Here is a 16,251-nt window from a genome sequence, read left to right on the forward strand (position 1 = left end):
ATCAATGAAGAGCCTCCTCAACCAAAGGTGAAGGAACATTTTATTTGGAATTTTTTTAAAATACCACCTAACCAAAAAAAGGTGAATGCTCCAAGAGTGGAGTGCAGGATCTGCAAACAAGTCCTGTCACGGGGTGACCCCAATAAAAAATACTCATTTGGGAACTTTACGATGATCCGGCATGTGGAGAGGAAGCACCCCCAGAATTTTGCCCGGGATTGTGTCAGGGCTCTAGCACAAGAGGTTCCCAGTGATGGGGCCTCTACATCCACCGGAGGAGCAACTACTTCTGGGAGGGGGCAATCGCAGGAGCTTGTGCCAAATATTCAACCTGCTTTTAACAATGGTGTCCTGAGATGCAGATACTGCAATCAACTCCTTACCTTTGAGGAGCAAAGTGTCCAGCTCATGGTTCGAGCATTGGAGAACCATCACTGCCCTTTCCACCCCTAATTTTTTTTGTTTTTTTTGCTCCTGTTGAGCAGTTTCCATTCCCTGTTTTTGTTCCTGTTTTGAAAAAAGAAGAAAACAAAAAGTTCTTTTCAGAACTACCTCCAATTCTCATCAAAGAGCTATATTCTTTAAAAATTGAAAAAGAGTAAGTGAAATGGAGTGCATTGATAATGGAAAGGAAAATGAGTAAGAAAGAACAGAAAGGTATGAGAGGAGAAAGGAAGTGAAGTAGGGGGACTGAAAGAAGGTGAGTGTTGGGAAGGAAAGTAAGGAGAAGAAGAGTGAATATGGGGAATGTTGATATTCAAAGAAAATGTGGAAAAGGAACGGGGGTGTGGAAGGGTAAGAAAAGATGCATTGCTGGAGTTGAAGGCTGAAGGCCTCATTTATGAAGCCATGCGTCACCTTAACACCACCAGAGCGTCACTTTTTGTGACGCATCAGTCCAGTAAAAAATGCACCTTATTTATTCATATTTACAAAGTGGCGCATCTAGGTAGATGCGTCACTTTGTAAGCCCCTGTGCCACATTATTCCTACGTCAGGTGTAATGTATGCAAAAGGGACTTATTGACGCAAGAAAGGGTCGTAGAAGTGACGCAGTGAAATCTATGACATATCACCGCGTCACTTTTATGACGCTGTTGCCTCCAAATATTACGCCTGTTTCACAGCAGGCGTGCAGGCCCTTTCACATGGGGCTTGGCCCCATGTGAAAGGATACATTGCTGGAGTTGCTTCATTTTTGAGACACACTCCAGCAATGCATCACTTTTGCGCTAACAGATACGTCTAAAATACTGACGTATCTGTAAGAACTTCCAACATAATACATCATAAATTTAATATGACGCATGAGTAGAAGACTGAAGGCCTCATTTATGAGGCCATGCGTCACTTTAACACCACCAGAGCGTCACTTTTTGTGACGCACCAGTGCTGTAAAAAATGCACTTTATTCAGTCATATTTACAAAGTGACGCATCTAGGTAGTTGCGTCACTTTGTAAACCCCTGCGCCACATTATTCCTACGTCAGGTGTAATGTATGCAAAAGGGACGTATTGACGCAAGAAAGGGTCATAGAAGTGACGCAGTGAAATCTATGACATATCACTGCATCACTTTTATGACGCTGTTGCTTCCAAATATTACCCCTGTTTCACAGCAGGCGTGCAGGCCCTTTCACATGGGGCTTGGCCCCATGTGAAAGGATGCATTGCTGGAGTAGCTTCATTTTTGTGACACACTCCAGCAATGCTTCACTTTTGCGCTTACAGATACGTCTGAAATACTAACGTATCTAAAAGAACTTCCAACATAAATTTAATATGACGCATGAGTAGAAGACTGAAGGACTCATTTATGAGGCCATGCGTTCTTTTAACGCCACCGATGCGTCACTTTTTGTGACGCACCAGTGCTGTAAAAAATGCACCTTATTCAGTCATATTTACAAAGTGACGCATCTAGGTAGTTACGTCACTTTGTTAGCCCCTGCGCCACATTATTCCTACCTCAGGTGTAATGTATGCAAAAGGGACGTATTGACGCAAGAAAGGGTCGTAGAGGTGACACAGTGAATAAACTGGGGGCCTCATTTTTGAAAAGTGACGCATCGCTGCGTGAAAACAGCGATGCATCACTTTTCTCTGCGCACTCCTTACGACATTCCAGATGTGTCATATTTAATGTATGACGAATCATGTCGCAAGGAGTTACAGATAAGTCAGTATTTCTGACATATCTGTAAGCACAAAAGTGACGCATTGCTGGAGTGCGTCACAAAAGTGATGCAACTCCTGTAATGCGTCCTTTCACATGGGGAAAGCCCCATGTGAAAGGTCTTGCATCAGTCTTACGCCTGCTGTGAGGCAGGCGCAAGATTTTGACGCAACAGCATCCTAAAAGTGATGCAGTGAAATCTCATAGATTTCACTGCGTCACTATTACGAGGCTTTTTGCGGGGGAACGCCCCCTCTGCATACATTATACCTGACGCAGGTATAATGTGGCGCAGGGTTTTAAAAAGTGACCCATCTACCTAGATGCGTCACTTTTTCAATATAGCGCAACGAGGCGCATTTTTTACACCGCTGGTGCGTCACAAAAAGTGACGCACAGGCGGCGCAAAACTGTCGCAAGGCCTTCATAAATAAGGGCCTGGATTTTCCCTGTGCTTCGCTCCCCGGTGCGCTTTCCTGTGCGCGTACCGGGCGCTCCCCCCGCGCAAATCGATTTTTTTTTTAAATACCCCGCAGGACCCTATTTTAGCCCCCACATCAAACCTAGGGGGTCAGGGGGGGTCTACCCTGCCCCCTTATAGTCATTTCTCCCTTTTTTTGATGTCACCTCTTGTGTCTCGATCCTACCGAGACACAAGATGGCGGCCGCTCCGGACTGTTTCGAATGTTTACAGACACCCGTGAGCCAATCGGCTTTCCGTGCGCAAGTCGCGTTGCACGCCCGGTGCGCTCCCCGGTGCGCGTACCGGGGCGCAGCCATAGATATATATATTTTTTTGAACCTAAATTACTCAAAATCCACTGGAGCACATATCTTGAGACATAGCAAAGGCACATCGGGCTACCAGTCCCTACAATTTTGCCAAGTTTGGTGGAAATCCATGCAGCCGTTCGGGCTAAAAGTGAGGTCGACCGCCCTATGGAAATTAACATGGGGAAAACTCGTTTTGGGACCCCCCTTTTATCTCGGCCACCGCTTGACGAATCCCCCCCAAACTTTCAGAGAAGGACCGGAGCTCGAAGAGGCCATTTTGAGGAAATTTTCAGGCAGATTCGTCAACCGGCGCCAAAGTTATTCCAAATAGAATTTTGAGATTTAACATTGAAAAACATCCTAACTATAACTACCTACTGGCGACTGCCAGTAGGTAATATATATATATATATATATATATATATATATATAATCTACTGGCGGATTATATATATATATATATAATCTACTGGCGGTCGCCAGTAGATAGTTATAGTTAGGACTAAGCATGGGCGAATTTGGCAAATTGGCAATTTGCGAATTTGCGGATTTGCGAATTGGCAATCCGCGAAATTTGCAAATTTGCGCAAATTTGCGGATTTTTTATTTTTGCGTGTTCGCAGGTGTTTGCGAGGCGCTTTGCGTGTTCGTGGTGTTCGCGAGGCGCTTTGCAATTTCGTGGGTTTTTTTTTTTGCCTGCTTAATCACTGCAACCCTCTTGTTTTTTATGCCCATCTGCCCTCTGTACCACTTGTTTCTGTGCCTTTCTGCCCTCTGCCCCACTCATTTTTTGTCCCCTTCTGCCCTCTGTCCCACTTTTGTGCCCTTCTGCCCTCAGCCCCACTTAGAATGGCGCCGGCAAGCTGCCAGCGCCATTCTAAAATAGCTAGAAATAGCTTCAACAGGAAGCACTAATAGATAAAGTAAACCAGGTCCTCCAGTTGAAGGTCAAATTAAGTTACACAATCATTAATCACCCCAAGTTTGTGGGTGATTAATGATTCTGTAACTGAATTTGAGCAGCACCTGCTTTACTTTATCTATTAGAGCTTCCTGTTGAAGCTGACTTTTGTAACTATTTTAGAATGGCTCTGGCAGCTTGCTGGCGCCATTCTAAAAGAGTTGCAAAAGTCAGCTTGAAATTTTTGAACCAATCCCCGTTCGCAGATTTCCGTTCGCGGATTTTGCGGGAAATTCGCGAATCTCGCGGATTGCGAATTTACCGAAAATCTGCAAAATCCGCGAGCGGAACGGATTTTCCGCCCATGCTTAGTTAGGACCTATTTTCCATAGGAAATCCGCAACATTCTATTTGGAATAACTTTGGCGCCGGTTGACGAATCTACGCAAAATTTTCAAAACTAATGGCCAGCTCCGTTCCGTTCCTATCCTGAAAGTCTCGGGGTGATTCGTCAAGCGGGAGACGAGAAAAAAAGGGGGGTCCCAAAACATGTTTTCTCCATTCAATTTTCCATAGGGACCTTTAGCCGCAGCTACAGCCCGAACTGCTGAACGGAATTACACCAAATTTGGCAAAGAGGTAGTCCTCAGTTCAGACTCATGTCGTTTGCTTAAATGGTGTAAATCCGTTCAGTAGTTCCTGAGAAAATGACATTTAAAAGTACATACATATCTTGGCGGAGACTAACCTCTCCAGCACAAGCTTGGCTCTAATTGACTGCCAACACTTCAAACCAGGAAGTGTTGGCAGCCATCTTGTGCCTCGCATTGAGTGAAAATCAATGTAACTATCACCAACAGCAGCAGTTCAGGTTAGTTTGCAAATTAATATATATATATTTATGTATATGTCCGTGTCTGTGTGTTTGTTCAGCTTGAGAAAAATAAAGCACCACCATACTCGTTTATTTAATGTATATGCAAATTAAGGAGATCCTTCACAAAACTATCAGCCGTGTGCAATTAGTTATCCACGCACTTTCATGACAAGTCACCCTCAGTTAACGTGAGGAGCTGGTAAAAAGCACAAGGGTTTCTCTCTTCCTCGGCTCATTTTCGGGGCAGCTGGTGTCTCTGGACGTGCAGGGACTTAACAGCCCCTGCACAGCTACATCTTTCGCACCTGCTGCACTGGCGCTGGGCAGCGTTTCAAAGCCGCTGCCGAGCGCGTTAAAGCACAAGGGTTTCTCTTTTCTTTGGCTCATTTTCGGGGCAGCGGGTGTCTCTGGACGTGCAGCGACTCAACAGCCCCTGCACGGCTACATCTCCCACACCTGCCGCACCGGCGCTGGGCAGCGTTTCAAAGCCGCTACATAGCGCGTTACCGCAGCCCGTTCGTGGAGACGCTGCAGGCAGTGCAGTGTGATTCCGAGAGAGTTGCTTCAGTATTGGTAAACTTCGGGACACGGGGGCACTGTCGCAGGGCAGATTAAGGTGATGGCAGGCCCTGTTCCTACTGATATGAACGCAGATCCGGCTCCCTTGTGCTCAGGGGACGAATCTCTTTTATGGCCGTTCTTTTGGGATGGCATGGGTGAACGATTGCTAAACTAGCGCAGTCTTGTGTTAACGTGTCTACATGTCATTATTTTACTTCAGGATATATTCCAGTGAGTTTATAGCGTCGTGAAATATATTTGTTTTACCCACAATGCACAGCAGAATGTTTTGCCTGCTCTTTGATGGTACTGGTGACTCAATGCGAAATATTATGTGATTGCCAACAGTTCAGCACACCTACCCCTTTATCTGTTGTGTTGCTGTTTACCCCTTGGAAGATAGGCCTTGGTGAAAATCCCAGTTGCCTGCTTGAAAATGGCTTCTCTGGATCCTGCTTGGGCGTCCTTGTTATCGGTAGTGAGAATTTCCGCTTATTCAAAAAAAGTACTAAATAAAACCTAAAGACATCATTATAGCCAATAACCAGTCCAAGATGCAAATGGGATTTATTTCATAACAGTTCACTCACTATATGTGCAAAAATCGATGTGCTCCTGACGGTATTTGCTGAACTGGAGTTTCCAAAATAGGCAGCAGGATACTGGCTCCACATATGTACATGTGCCATCCTCACTGTGTGATGGGAGGGTTTGTATAGTTTGACCCTTTAGAGCCAAGCTTTTTACTGCTGATTAAGACAGAACAGTCCTAAAGCTTGCGTGATCTCTCTGGCAAAGTGGGTTTATGTGATCTTTTGATGTTCACAAAGTCAGTTCCATTTATAGTGTAACCCTTCATTTTTGCAACTAGTGAGGGGCCAAGTATCGAATGAGCAAATATTCTGAACTACTTTGTTCAAATACAAATCCGCCCGGTTTCCGAACTGGCCACAGCACCAAAACTGCCATCACTCACATAAAGGATGACGCTCTCATTTTACTGGACCAGAACGAAGCCTGCCTACTAATTCTTTTCAATCTCCCATCTGCATTCGACACTGTCAAGCATGACAATCTTCTCCACCTCCTTGAATGCAGAATGGGACTATCTGGCACAGTCCTTAAATGGTTTGCCTCTTTCCTCAACAATAGAACTCAAAGAATCTAATCCAATCAGTCTCTTTCCAACCCCAGTCCCTGCATGCTGGGTGTTCCCCAAGGGTCCTCACTCTCCCCCACGCTCTTTAACTTCTTCCTGGAACCACTGACAGTAATTCTTAAAGCCTCCAACATCTAATATCACATGTACGCCAATGACATCCAACTATACATGAAAATATCCTCCCCCGAATACATCAATGCTCTCAACGGAACCCTGCTCAAAACCCTAAACTGGCTTACCTCCAACCACCTCAAATTAAACGCCCTCAAGACGGAATTCCTCCTCATTGCACCGGCTAGGCAAACCCCCACTGTTGTGAAATATCTCTCAAATCTCACTGCGCTCAACTGCACACCTCACCTCATTGACTCCACAAAATCACTTGGAATTCTGCTTGATAAAAACCTAAACATGCAAGAGCACATCAGAGCATCTACCAAAGGAGCGACTTTCCAGCTGTGCATCCTAAGAAATTTCAAACCCTACCTGCCCCATGAAGACTTCAAATCGGCAGTGCAAGCACTGGTCATCTCCAGACAAGAATATGGCAGTGCTACTTTATGCGGACTGCCGAAACTCAGTTTAGCTCCTATCAGAGCATCGCTAAATGCGGCTACGAGACTCATCACGGGTTCTAAGAAAACCAACCACATCTCACCGGACCTGAAATCTCTCAACTGACTTCCCCTTGAAGCAAGGATCCAATTAAAGATTGCTTGTATGACCCATAGAGCTCTTCACTTCAAAACCCCACTCTACCTGGCAAATAATCTGGAACTTTCTGGGGGATCCCGGCCCACAAGGAGCACCGGTACCTTACTGCTCAAGCCAAAGAAATTCAAAGAGCTTAAAACCTACAACCGTACATTCGCAGGCATTGCCCCGAGAATCTGGAACGCCCTGCCAGTGGAGAAAAGGCTTATTCCATCCACCTTTTTTTTCAAAAGTGAAGTGAAAGCACTACTAATGAACAATGCTCTGATCTAGAAACTTTGCTCCTCTTACCTCGAGACTTTTTGGTTATCCTAACTATTACATGTCATATGTTGCAACCTATTGTTGCCTGCCATATTGTCCCTTTTTTTCTTGATGTGTATTGCCCTAAATTTCCTGCTGCAATAGCCTTCTACCTATTTCTCCCACTATTTAATTTTTACTCTTGTGACACATTGACCTACTTGTACCCTGTCGTGTCTCTTTGAACTATGTTCCTTTTTCTTCGTCATCCTTATGTAAAGCGCTCTGATACCCACTTGGGTCATGTTCGCGCTATACAAAACTTACAAATAAATAAATTAAATAAAGCACTGAGTTTCAAGGAAGAGCTTGCACTTACTGCATAAAGGTTTGGATCAATCTAAGATTTTTATTTCTTGTTTGTAGTTGTTCAGTGTGTTGAGCTTCACAGCTTTAACATTGGTACACGCAGATCTTTGTAAGGAACATCATCAAATAGTAACCATTTTGCTAATTTGAGTACTGTGATAATATGTTCTTATTTCTTGTAGTAGGACATGACTCTTACAGCATTTGAGTAAAAGTTATTTTATTGGTTTTTGCTGAGTTCAGGAAGACCAGCGGCTGCTTCTCCATTTGGTCGAATAAGCGTTGCCACCCTTGCTGAGGGTACAGAAAAAGTGATCAATAAAATGACTTTATTACCATTTTATTTTTCCTCTGCCAGCTCAAGTTGATTGTGAGGCTGAGACAGGGCCATTGCTGCAGATCGGCAGCAGGGAAGAGTGGTGGCTGACTACAGCAGTTTAAAATGCACATGAAACTTTAGCCTGCTGTCCTGTAATGTCCAGCCTGACATGCGCGCTTTAAACCTCTCCAATGCCAGCTGTCTTAGACAGCTGGGTGGGGAGTAGGCATAGGCCTCCAGTGCCTGTAGGAGTGCTGAGACACAGTGTGATCAACACTTTCCCTTGGCTAAATTTAATGAGAACTTAAGCCCAAATACTGATCTTGGGCACTAGACTCTACCAGATAGAAGTACACACATAAACAAATTTCTTGTATAAAACTATATAGTATTTTATTAAAACAATCTTTTTGTCAATTAAAAAACACATACACAGAATGTAAAAATAGAGTTTAAAAAACTCTTCACACAACTCATAAAAACATCACCACATAATTGTACTATAATTCATACACAAAATATATGTAGACAGCATTAATAAAAGAATTTTCATTAAAGGAAAACCTACTCAAATTAATTCAATATGAAAATGAGAAATGGGGGAGAGAAGGGAAACAAACACAGACATTTACAATTTGTCATCCAATATTGCACATTAATTCCCGCATTTAACTCAAACCCAGACTCGACTTGTTTTCGTGGTTCTTGGGGCGAGTTCGGGTCCAGTGACGATGAAGAACATATGAATGACCATGCAGGGAGATCAGCGTCAAATTATCAAAGCGAACCCCAACCTTTTTTAGGGAATCGCCAATACAGGGGTCAAAGGGGTTACCGGAATCACTCCCGACAAGAACCTATGAGGAACCAGGCACCTCCAAACCAAACAACCCCAAACTACTTGAAAACCAGAAATGCCAGATACTGGAGGTAAATGAGTTCCCCATAATAAACCTCTCCAATAAAATCCTCTCTAGAGATGAGCAAGAAGTACTCAGACTAGGCTTTAGTTTTGCACCAACAGCTTACCCAAATACATTTGAATTGGAAAAAGACACAAGAAGCTTCTTTAGAAAAATCAGACTCAATAGATTCTTTGCTGACAGAGAATATGAATCTAAACCAAATGTCACAGGTCTGAAACTTAATCAGTCTTTACACAGAATCTAAATCAAATAGATAAGAATGTGGAACTATTCGAAAGAATAGTAGAAATTGAAATAAAAAACATCTTAAATAATACACAGGGACAATGCAACAACCTATCCAAATGCCAAAGGGCAGCTTTGAAATCACTACAAGAAAATGACCTAATAACGATCAAACCTGCCGACAAAGGCGGAGGGGTGATAGTTCTCAACAGTGACGATTATGAATCGCGGATGAGAACTCTTTTGAATGTGAGGGAACATTATATCCCAGTTGCGAATAATTTGATTACCAAACTCAAAAGAGATGTATCCACATGTTTAAACTTTGGGAGAGAAAATGATTTAATCTGCGAAGACGAGTACAGATTCTTGTTCAACAACAATCCAATTACACCGGCAATATATGGATTGCCGAAAATCCATAAAGATGTGAACGACCCTCCCATGCGGCCCATAGTGAGCAGTCTGGGCTCTCTATTGGAGCCGCTTAGTAAGTATGCAGATTTCTTTCTGCGGCCTATTGTTCAGAGGCAGCGGTCATATCTGAGGGACACAGCACATGCCATTGCGGTATTCGAGGGGCAGAGTTTTGACAAGGTGACCCAGTTCCTGGTCACCTTGGACATCGAAGCTCTGTACACGAATATACCCTAGAATGACACGATTGAGGTCTTGGCCTCAATCCTGGAACACGAAGACCTGAAGGGAGGTAATAAGGACTTCATCCTAGGTTGTGTAGAGTTGGTGCTAAAAAATAATATTTTCTTATTCAAAGAAGAGCTGTTCAAACAAGTGAAAGGGACCAGCATGGGGGCCACATGTGCCCCCAGCTTGGCCTGTTTGTATGTCAGCCATTTTGAACTGAAACATATATATAATGAGTTGGCGCCGTTTTTTGAAAATGTGTCCCACTGGCATCGTTTCATCGATGATATTATTTTCGTTTGGAATTGTGCCAGTGAGGACCTGGAGTCATTTCTAGAATGGTTAAACTTAGGGGACAGCAACCTGAAATTCACGGCAAATTACAGTGACAGCAGCGTAAATTTCTTGGATATGAAAATCAAAGAGAGCAACGGTCAACTAGAAGTAGAATTATACACGAAACCGACTGATAAAAATACTCTCTTACAGTACAAAAGTAACCACCCCAAAGCTCAGAAAAACAATATCCCTTTTGGGGAATTTTTACGCTTACGACGTAATTGTACAAATATAACCGATTTCTATAAACATGCAGAAATCATGGAAAAAAAACTTCAGGAGAGGGGATACCCTAAAAAGCTAGTTAAACAATCATTAAAACGTGCCAGATTCTACGACCGCGACCAACTGTTTAGATTGTCTTTGTAAGTCAGTACTCAAACTTAAGCAATAAAATCAAAAATATAATAAACCGGAATTGGAAGGTTATCAACAGTGGCTTGACTGTCCCACTACCCAAACCACTATTTTCATTCCGGAGGAACAAAACTATTAAAAACACCCTAGTGAGGACATACAAAAACCCTGGTGACACTGTCCAAACAACCTTAACAGGTAATGCAAAGGCAACTGGAAACCACAAATGTGGGTCCTGTTCGATTTGCCCTAATTGCATCGTCACCAAGAAACTAGTCTTTAATGATAAAACACTAGTGCCCAAAAGTCTGAATAATTGCAGGAGCAAAAACGTGGTGTACCTGCTTGTCCGCCCTTGTGGCCTAGGATACGTGGGTGAGACGAGCAGGGAACTACGGATCAGACTGCTAGAACACAAGTCAGCGATTAAAAACAAGAAAGAGAATGCACCACTAACACAGCACTATCAGGATAACAAACATGGCTGTGAAGAATTCACATGGTACATTCTTGAAAAAATAACTGTAAGCAGACGAAGTGGCAGCATTGAGGCCAAAAGAAAAAAACGAGAACAATGGTTTATATGCCATCTTGACACCATTGACAAGGGTCTTAATTCTAGGGAAGAATGGACAAAAATAATATCAAATCTGTAAGATTAACATGTAAAAGAACCATCACAATAACACTGTATGCGATAAATATAACGGTCAGTCACGACAATTAAGATTAAGTATGGGGTGTAACAGAAATTGGTGATCTATCATAACTAGTATCCCAACGCGCTTCAATATGACCTCGTTGCAAATGATGTCGATAGCTCAAATGCTTAATAAGGTAGATACAAACACCTTCCCAAAACGAGGCTTGATGCACGCAATAACGAGCTCAAAACGAGGCGCGCAAAGCAAAAAGTTCAAAACGAGGCGCGGAACGCGGAAGTAAGCAAGAACGCGATCCGGAAAGGCATAACAATGATCCCGTATAGACCTAAGGGGACTCAGCTGCAATAACTTAGAGATTGGCCAATAAGATGCCAAAATCATAGTTTAAAAAGACCCGCAACTGCTAACTCAAATTAACACTTTTCCGGAAGACCGCGAGGAGGACAGACGCACACGGACGGGTGGAACTCAAGGATCAGCCGTACTCTAGGTAAGGAGATACAACCCCAGGAGGGTATAGAGAAAAGCTTAAGTGGGGGAGAGTTAACTAATGGCACCTTCATACTTTATCCTCTAAAGGAACGCCAGTCAAATTCAGTGAAAGAACACGGCGCCCGTTTTTAAACCACCCCACCCCAGGACCCGATTACAGCAACCACTAGGTAAGGGAAAAAGAACTGCTGGTTTCGTGTAGAATAGTTTAACAAAACAGAGAACACTAAATAAAATAAACCATAAATCAACCTATATTCAAGGCTACAACGTGGAAGCTGGAACCTCAATATACAGCGAGGCGACAGCGGAGTGTAACGCAAGAACCACGCATAGGACAATAACAATTAAGGTATTTTGTCTTAATAAACCACAATTTAATAGGAGTTTTCGAAGTAGCTTTTAAACAATCTCCTAATATATCCTTCGTGAAAACTACCCCTATCTATTTCATAGGTGACAGACATCCGCCTTAATTTCTTCATATCCCCTGACCCACTATAATGACTGCATGTGTGTCAACCAACATCGAGGGAGATATAATTTACAGGTAATGAAAGAACCCAAGCTGTTCAAAATTAGCTATGGGATAATAGGATAATATCATGGCTTAAATACTTTTTTATAATATTCATTCCAGACCTGGCCGAAGATTGAGTGAAGAGTATGAGCAACATTTCTCAAACCAAGATTTCCAACATAATGAATTATAAAAAAAACATGTTTTAAGGTAAATTACCATAACCCCTAACGCATTATCAAGTGGGAGGAAAGGGTGGGATATTATCAGGACTGCCCCCCCACCCCCCATGTATACTCATGGCGCTATCTAGGTTGGAATAACAAGGGACAATTAAGAACAGAAGCCCACATATTGGTAGGACTGGAAGATGTGACTAATATGAATATCTTAACAGAATTATGTGCACATATAAAATAATGCTGCTAGAAAATGTGGTTGGGCGGACAAATGTTTTAAACCTTTTAGCTGTAAAAAATGTAGCACGATGGTGTACGCCAAAAAGAATAGCAAGATGAAAAATGAGTAGTATGACGAATAAGGTGTACTAAATGAAGACAATTTGTAATTCCCTGCCATGCATTGATTCAAATATATTTGCCAACAGGATTTCCGTACAAAGGTAACCATCCTGTGCCAACATAGGAGAGTACAATATATAGAAGTCTTGATAAAGATGGCACATATCTAACGAGTCCATCGAAACGCGTCGACGCATACTTGTGCACAATTAAACAACCGAACTCGCCCCGAGAACAACGAAAACAAGTCGAGTCTGGGTTTGAGTTAAATGCGGGAATTAATGTGCAATATTGGATGACAAATTGTGAATGTCTGTGTTTGTTTCCCTTCTCTCCCCCATTTCTCATTTTCATATTGAATTAATTTGAGTAGGTTTTCCTTTAATGAAAATTCTTTTATTAATGCTGTCTACATATGTTTTGTGTATGAATTATAGTACAATTATGTGGTGATGTTTTTATGAGTTGTGTGAAGAGTTTTTTAAACTCTATTTTTACATTCTGTGTATGTGTTTTTTAATTGACAAAAAGATTGTTTTAATAAAATACTATATAGTTTTATACAAGAAATTTGTTTATGTTTGTACTTCTATCTGGTAGAGTCTTGTGTCCAAGATCAGTATTTGGGCTTGAGTTCTCATTAAATTTAGCCAAGGGAAAGTGTTGATCACACTGTGTAACAGTACCCTATTCCCCTGGTTTTCAAGGGGTCTCTCTCAAAAAAAAAATTCCAAAAGGAGTGCTGAGACAGCCTGCTCCAACCAAATCTGGGGCTTCTCTCATGCTGGCTAGCAGCATGAGAGCAGTGTATGGACTGATTAGGGGAGTTGGCTAGTGCCCGCGCTGGATGGCTAGAGAACACCAGGGGTGGAGGACATGCAGTCAGGTAAGTGAATATTTTACTTTTCTTGTGAAATATTTAATTAATGTAAACAGTAACTAAATCTCTGACATGCATTAGATTAGCCATTACATATCACACTCCACCTCAGGAAACTCTCCAGGCTCCCCATACAGAAGAGATGCCAATTCAAGCTGCAGAGCAAAGCACACAAGGATCTACACAACCAAGGACCTGCCTACATTAAGCACCGCCTGAAATTCCACCAACCTTAAGAAGGCTTCGCTCTTCCTCCCTTTCACTTGCCCATACTCCCCTCATCTACTGAAGCAGAAGTGGAGGATGCTCCTTCTCCCACATTGCAGCAAAGATCTGGAACACCCTCCCCACACACCTCTAGACCATCACCTAACTTCCGGATTTCCGAACAGCCCTCAAGACTAGGCCTGGGTGGCAAATTCCGCTCCGCTCGCAGAATTTGCAGAATTTTGTCAATACGCGTTCTGCAGAGAACATGGAAGTGCAAAAAATTCCGCGATCTGCAGCGTAGTGGAATTTTTTATTCCCTTGTTCGCTCTTTCAAAATTCATGTTTGCCAAGGAGGAGCGACTTACCGGGATACCTGTGTTCGCCGATGAGTTTTCCTATCCGTTTGTGTCCTGCCACGCAATCCTGCGAGAGCGTGTGATCGCAAACACGTCATTCGGATGCACCATCGGACATGCGCATTTGCAAACAGGAAACACGCATTGCGAGCGGGCGGGACAAGTGAAGCAAGATGGCCACGACTGCATGGGCAAGTTTGCAAGATATTTCCCCCCCCGAGCAATGCAACAGCGTCCATGAACAGGAAAAACACATCGCGAATGGGCGGAACAAGCAATCATGTGGCTTGCGGAATTCGGCGTAGTCCGCGGAGATTTTTTACTGTTTCGCGGAACTTTGCAGAACCCGACTACGCAAATTCCACCCACCCCTACTCAAGACCTGGCTGTTCGAAAAAGCTCCTGGGGCCTGCAAGCACCTGGATACCCTAGCGGTTGATTAGCTGTACTTTACAAACCCTAAATTGATTGAGTCCACATTATTTGAAAGGCTTTTTGGTTAATGATTTCTGTTTAATTTCACATTTAATTAGAGATCTTAGTAGGATCTTCATTTATGATCCTCTTGGTTCTTGATTTTATTATTGCTCCATATTTTTGTTCTACTGATGCAGTATACTCTGGTTCAGTCTCTGTGGTCCTGCACTGTGCACTTACCATTGTAGCCTGGCTGTTGCAGTTTAAACCTGCAGGGCGACTTGTTAAAATATTTATTTATGACTGGTAAAAACCTCATTTTTAAATATTAATAAGTCACCCCATGCAGACCTTGCAGCCTATAAGGTGGGGTGCATGGTATTTAAAAATGGGACACAGAGAAAATAGATTTTGAAATATCCCTACAGTGACAAGTCCCAAAATGCTATTTTCAATGTGGCAAGCGTAGCTGGCCTATGTGGAAAACCAAAGTGCAGATTAAAATACTAATAAAGCTAACTTGAGAAATGGAGAAAAATAAAGAGACCAATATTTTTAATAGTTATTAAAAATCCAATTCAATGATTAAGTCGGAGTTCTAATAAATATTAAGGAAATGTAATGTTTAGAAAGTTATCCTTTACCTTTGTGAACACTTATTAGTTTTAGCCTTTGCCAACTTTCAGCCCGTGCTTGGCACAGGCAGGCGAGATGTGAAAGAGGTGTGAAATTCCTCCCAAGGAGCACATATCAGGCTGACCTGAATGGCCAAAGATGACTCCTCTGAGCTCCAAGGAATTTGCAAGGAGGGGACTGTGGGAATTCTATGCATTGTCAAATCTTGCCTGACAGGTCTTTTGAGCCACATATAAAACTTTTGTGCACTTAAAAGGGAGAGAACAGGATGCCAGGACAATTCTTCTGTATTCCCTGTCTAGTTGCCAAAGGGCCCTGCTTTTGTCCTATCAGACTTTTGTCTACGGGTTTGCTGTGGGTAAAATGCCTGCCTTAAAGTGAATTTTAGTGTTAGATGTGGGAGGACACTAGGATTTCCACAGTAAACTCTCCGTTCCTACCCTTCATATCAGAACCCACGTTTAGTAGGGCCAAAGACCTTCACCATTTTAGACCTGCTCTGACACAGAGCTTCAGGTCTATTTGCGGTAAAAACAAATTGTAACTACTGCAAAGGAGGTTAGGTTGTTGCTACGAACCTTTACTGCACTGGTCAGAGAGGGATTGGAGTGTCTTAGGGGGTGCCCACCCACAGGCCTTTGAACCTTAAATAGCTGAACCTTCACTCACAGCCTTCTGCTAGGCTTGCAAAAGGATACCATTCAGATTAAATCTGGACTTTGTATTTTTGACTTGTAAGAAGGACCCGAGGAGGTAGAAACTCCTTCCACTTGAAATCCAAGTACAGAAAGACCTCCAAGAATCATAAGGCTGATATCCTGTGTGGTTCAAGGAACATAAAAAAGTTGATGAGGATATTTCTATTAACCACCCCAGCGGACCAGTCGCAACTAAACCTGGACTGGACTTTTGCATTGCCCTCTGCCTGAGTCCCTCAGAGTCTCTAAGGACTCCCCATGATGTCT

Source organism: Lissotriton vulgaris, chromosome 2_1, assembly GCF_964263255.1.
Source record: "Lissotriton vulgaris chromosome 2_1, aLisVul1.2, whole genome shotgun sequence".
NCBI lineage: Eukaryota > Metazoa > Chordata > Amphibia > Caudata > Salamandridae > Lissotriton > Lissotriton vulgaris.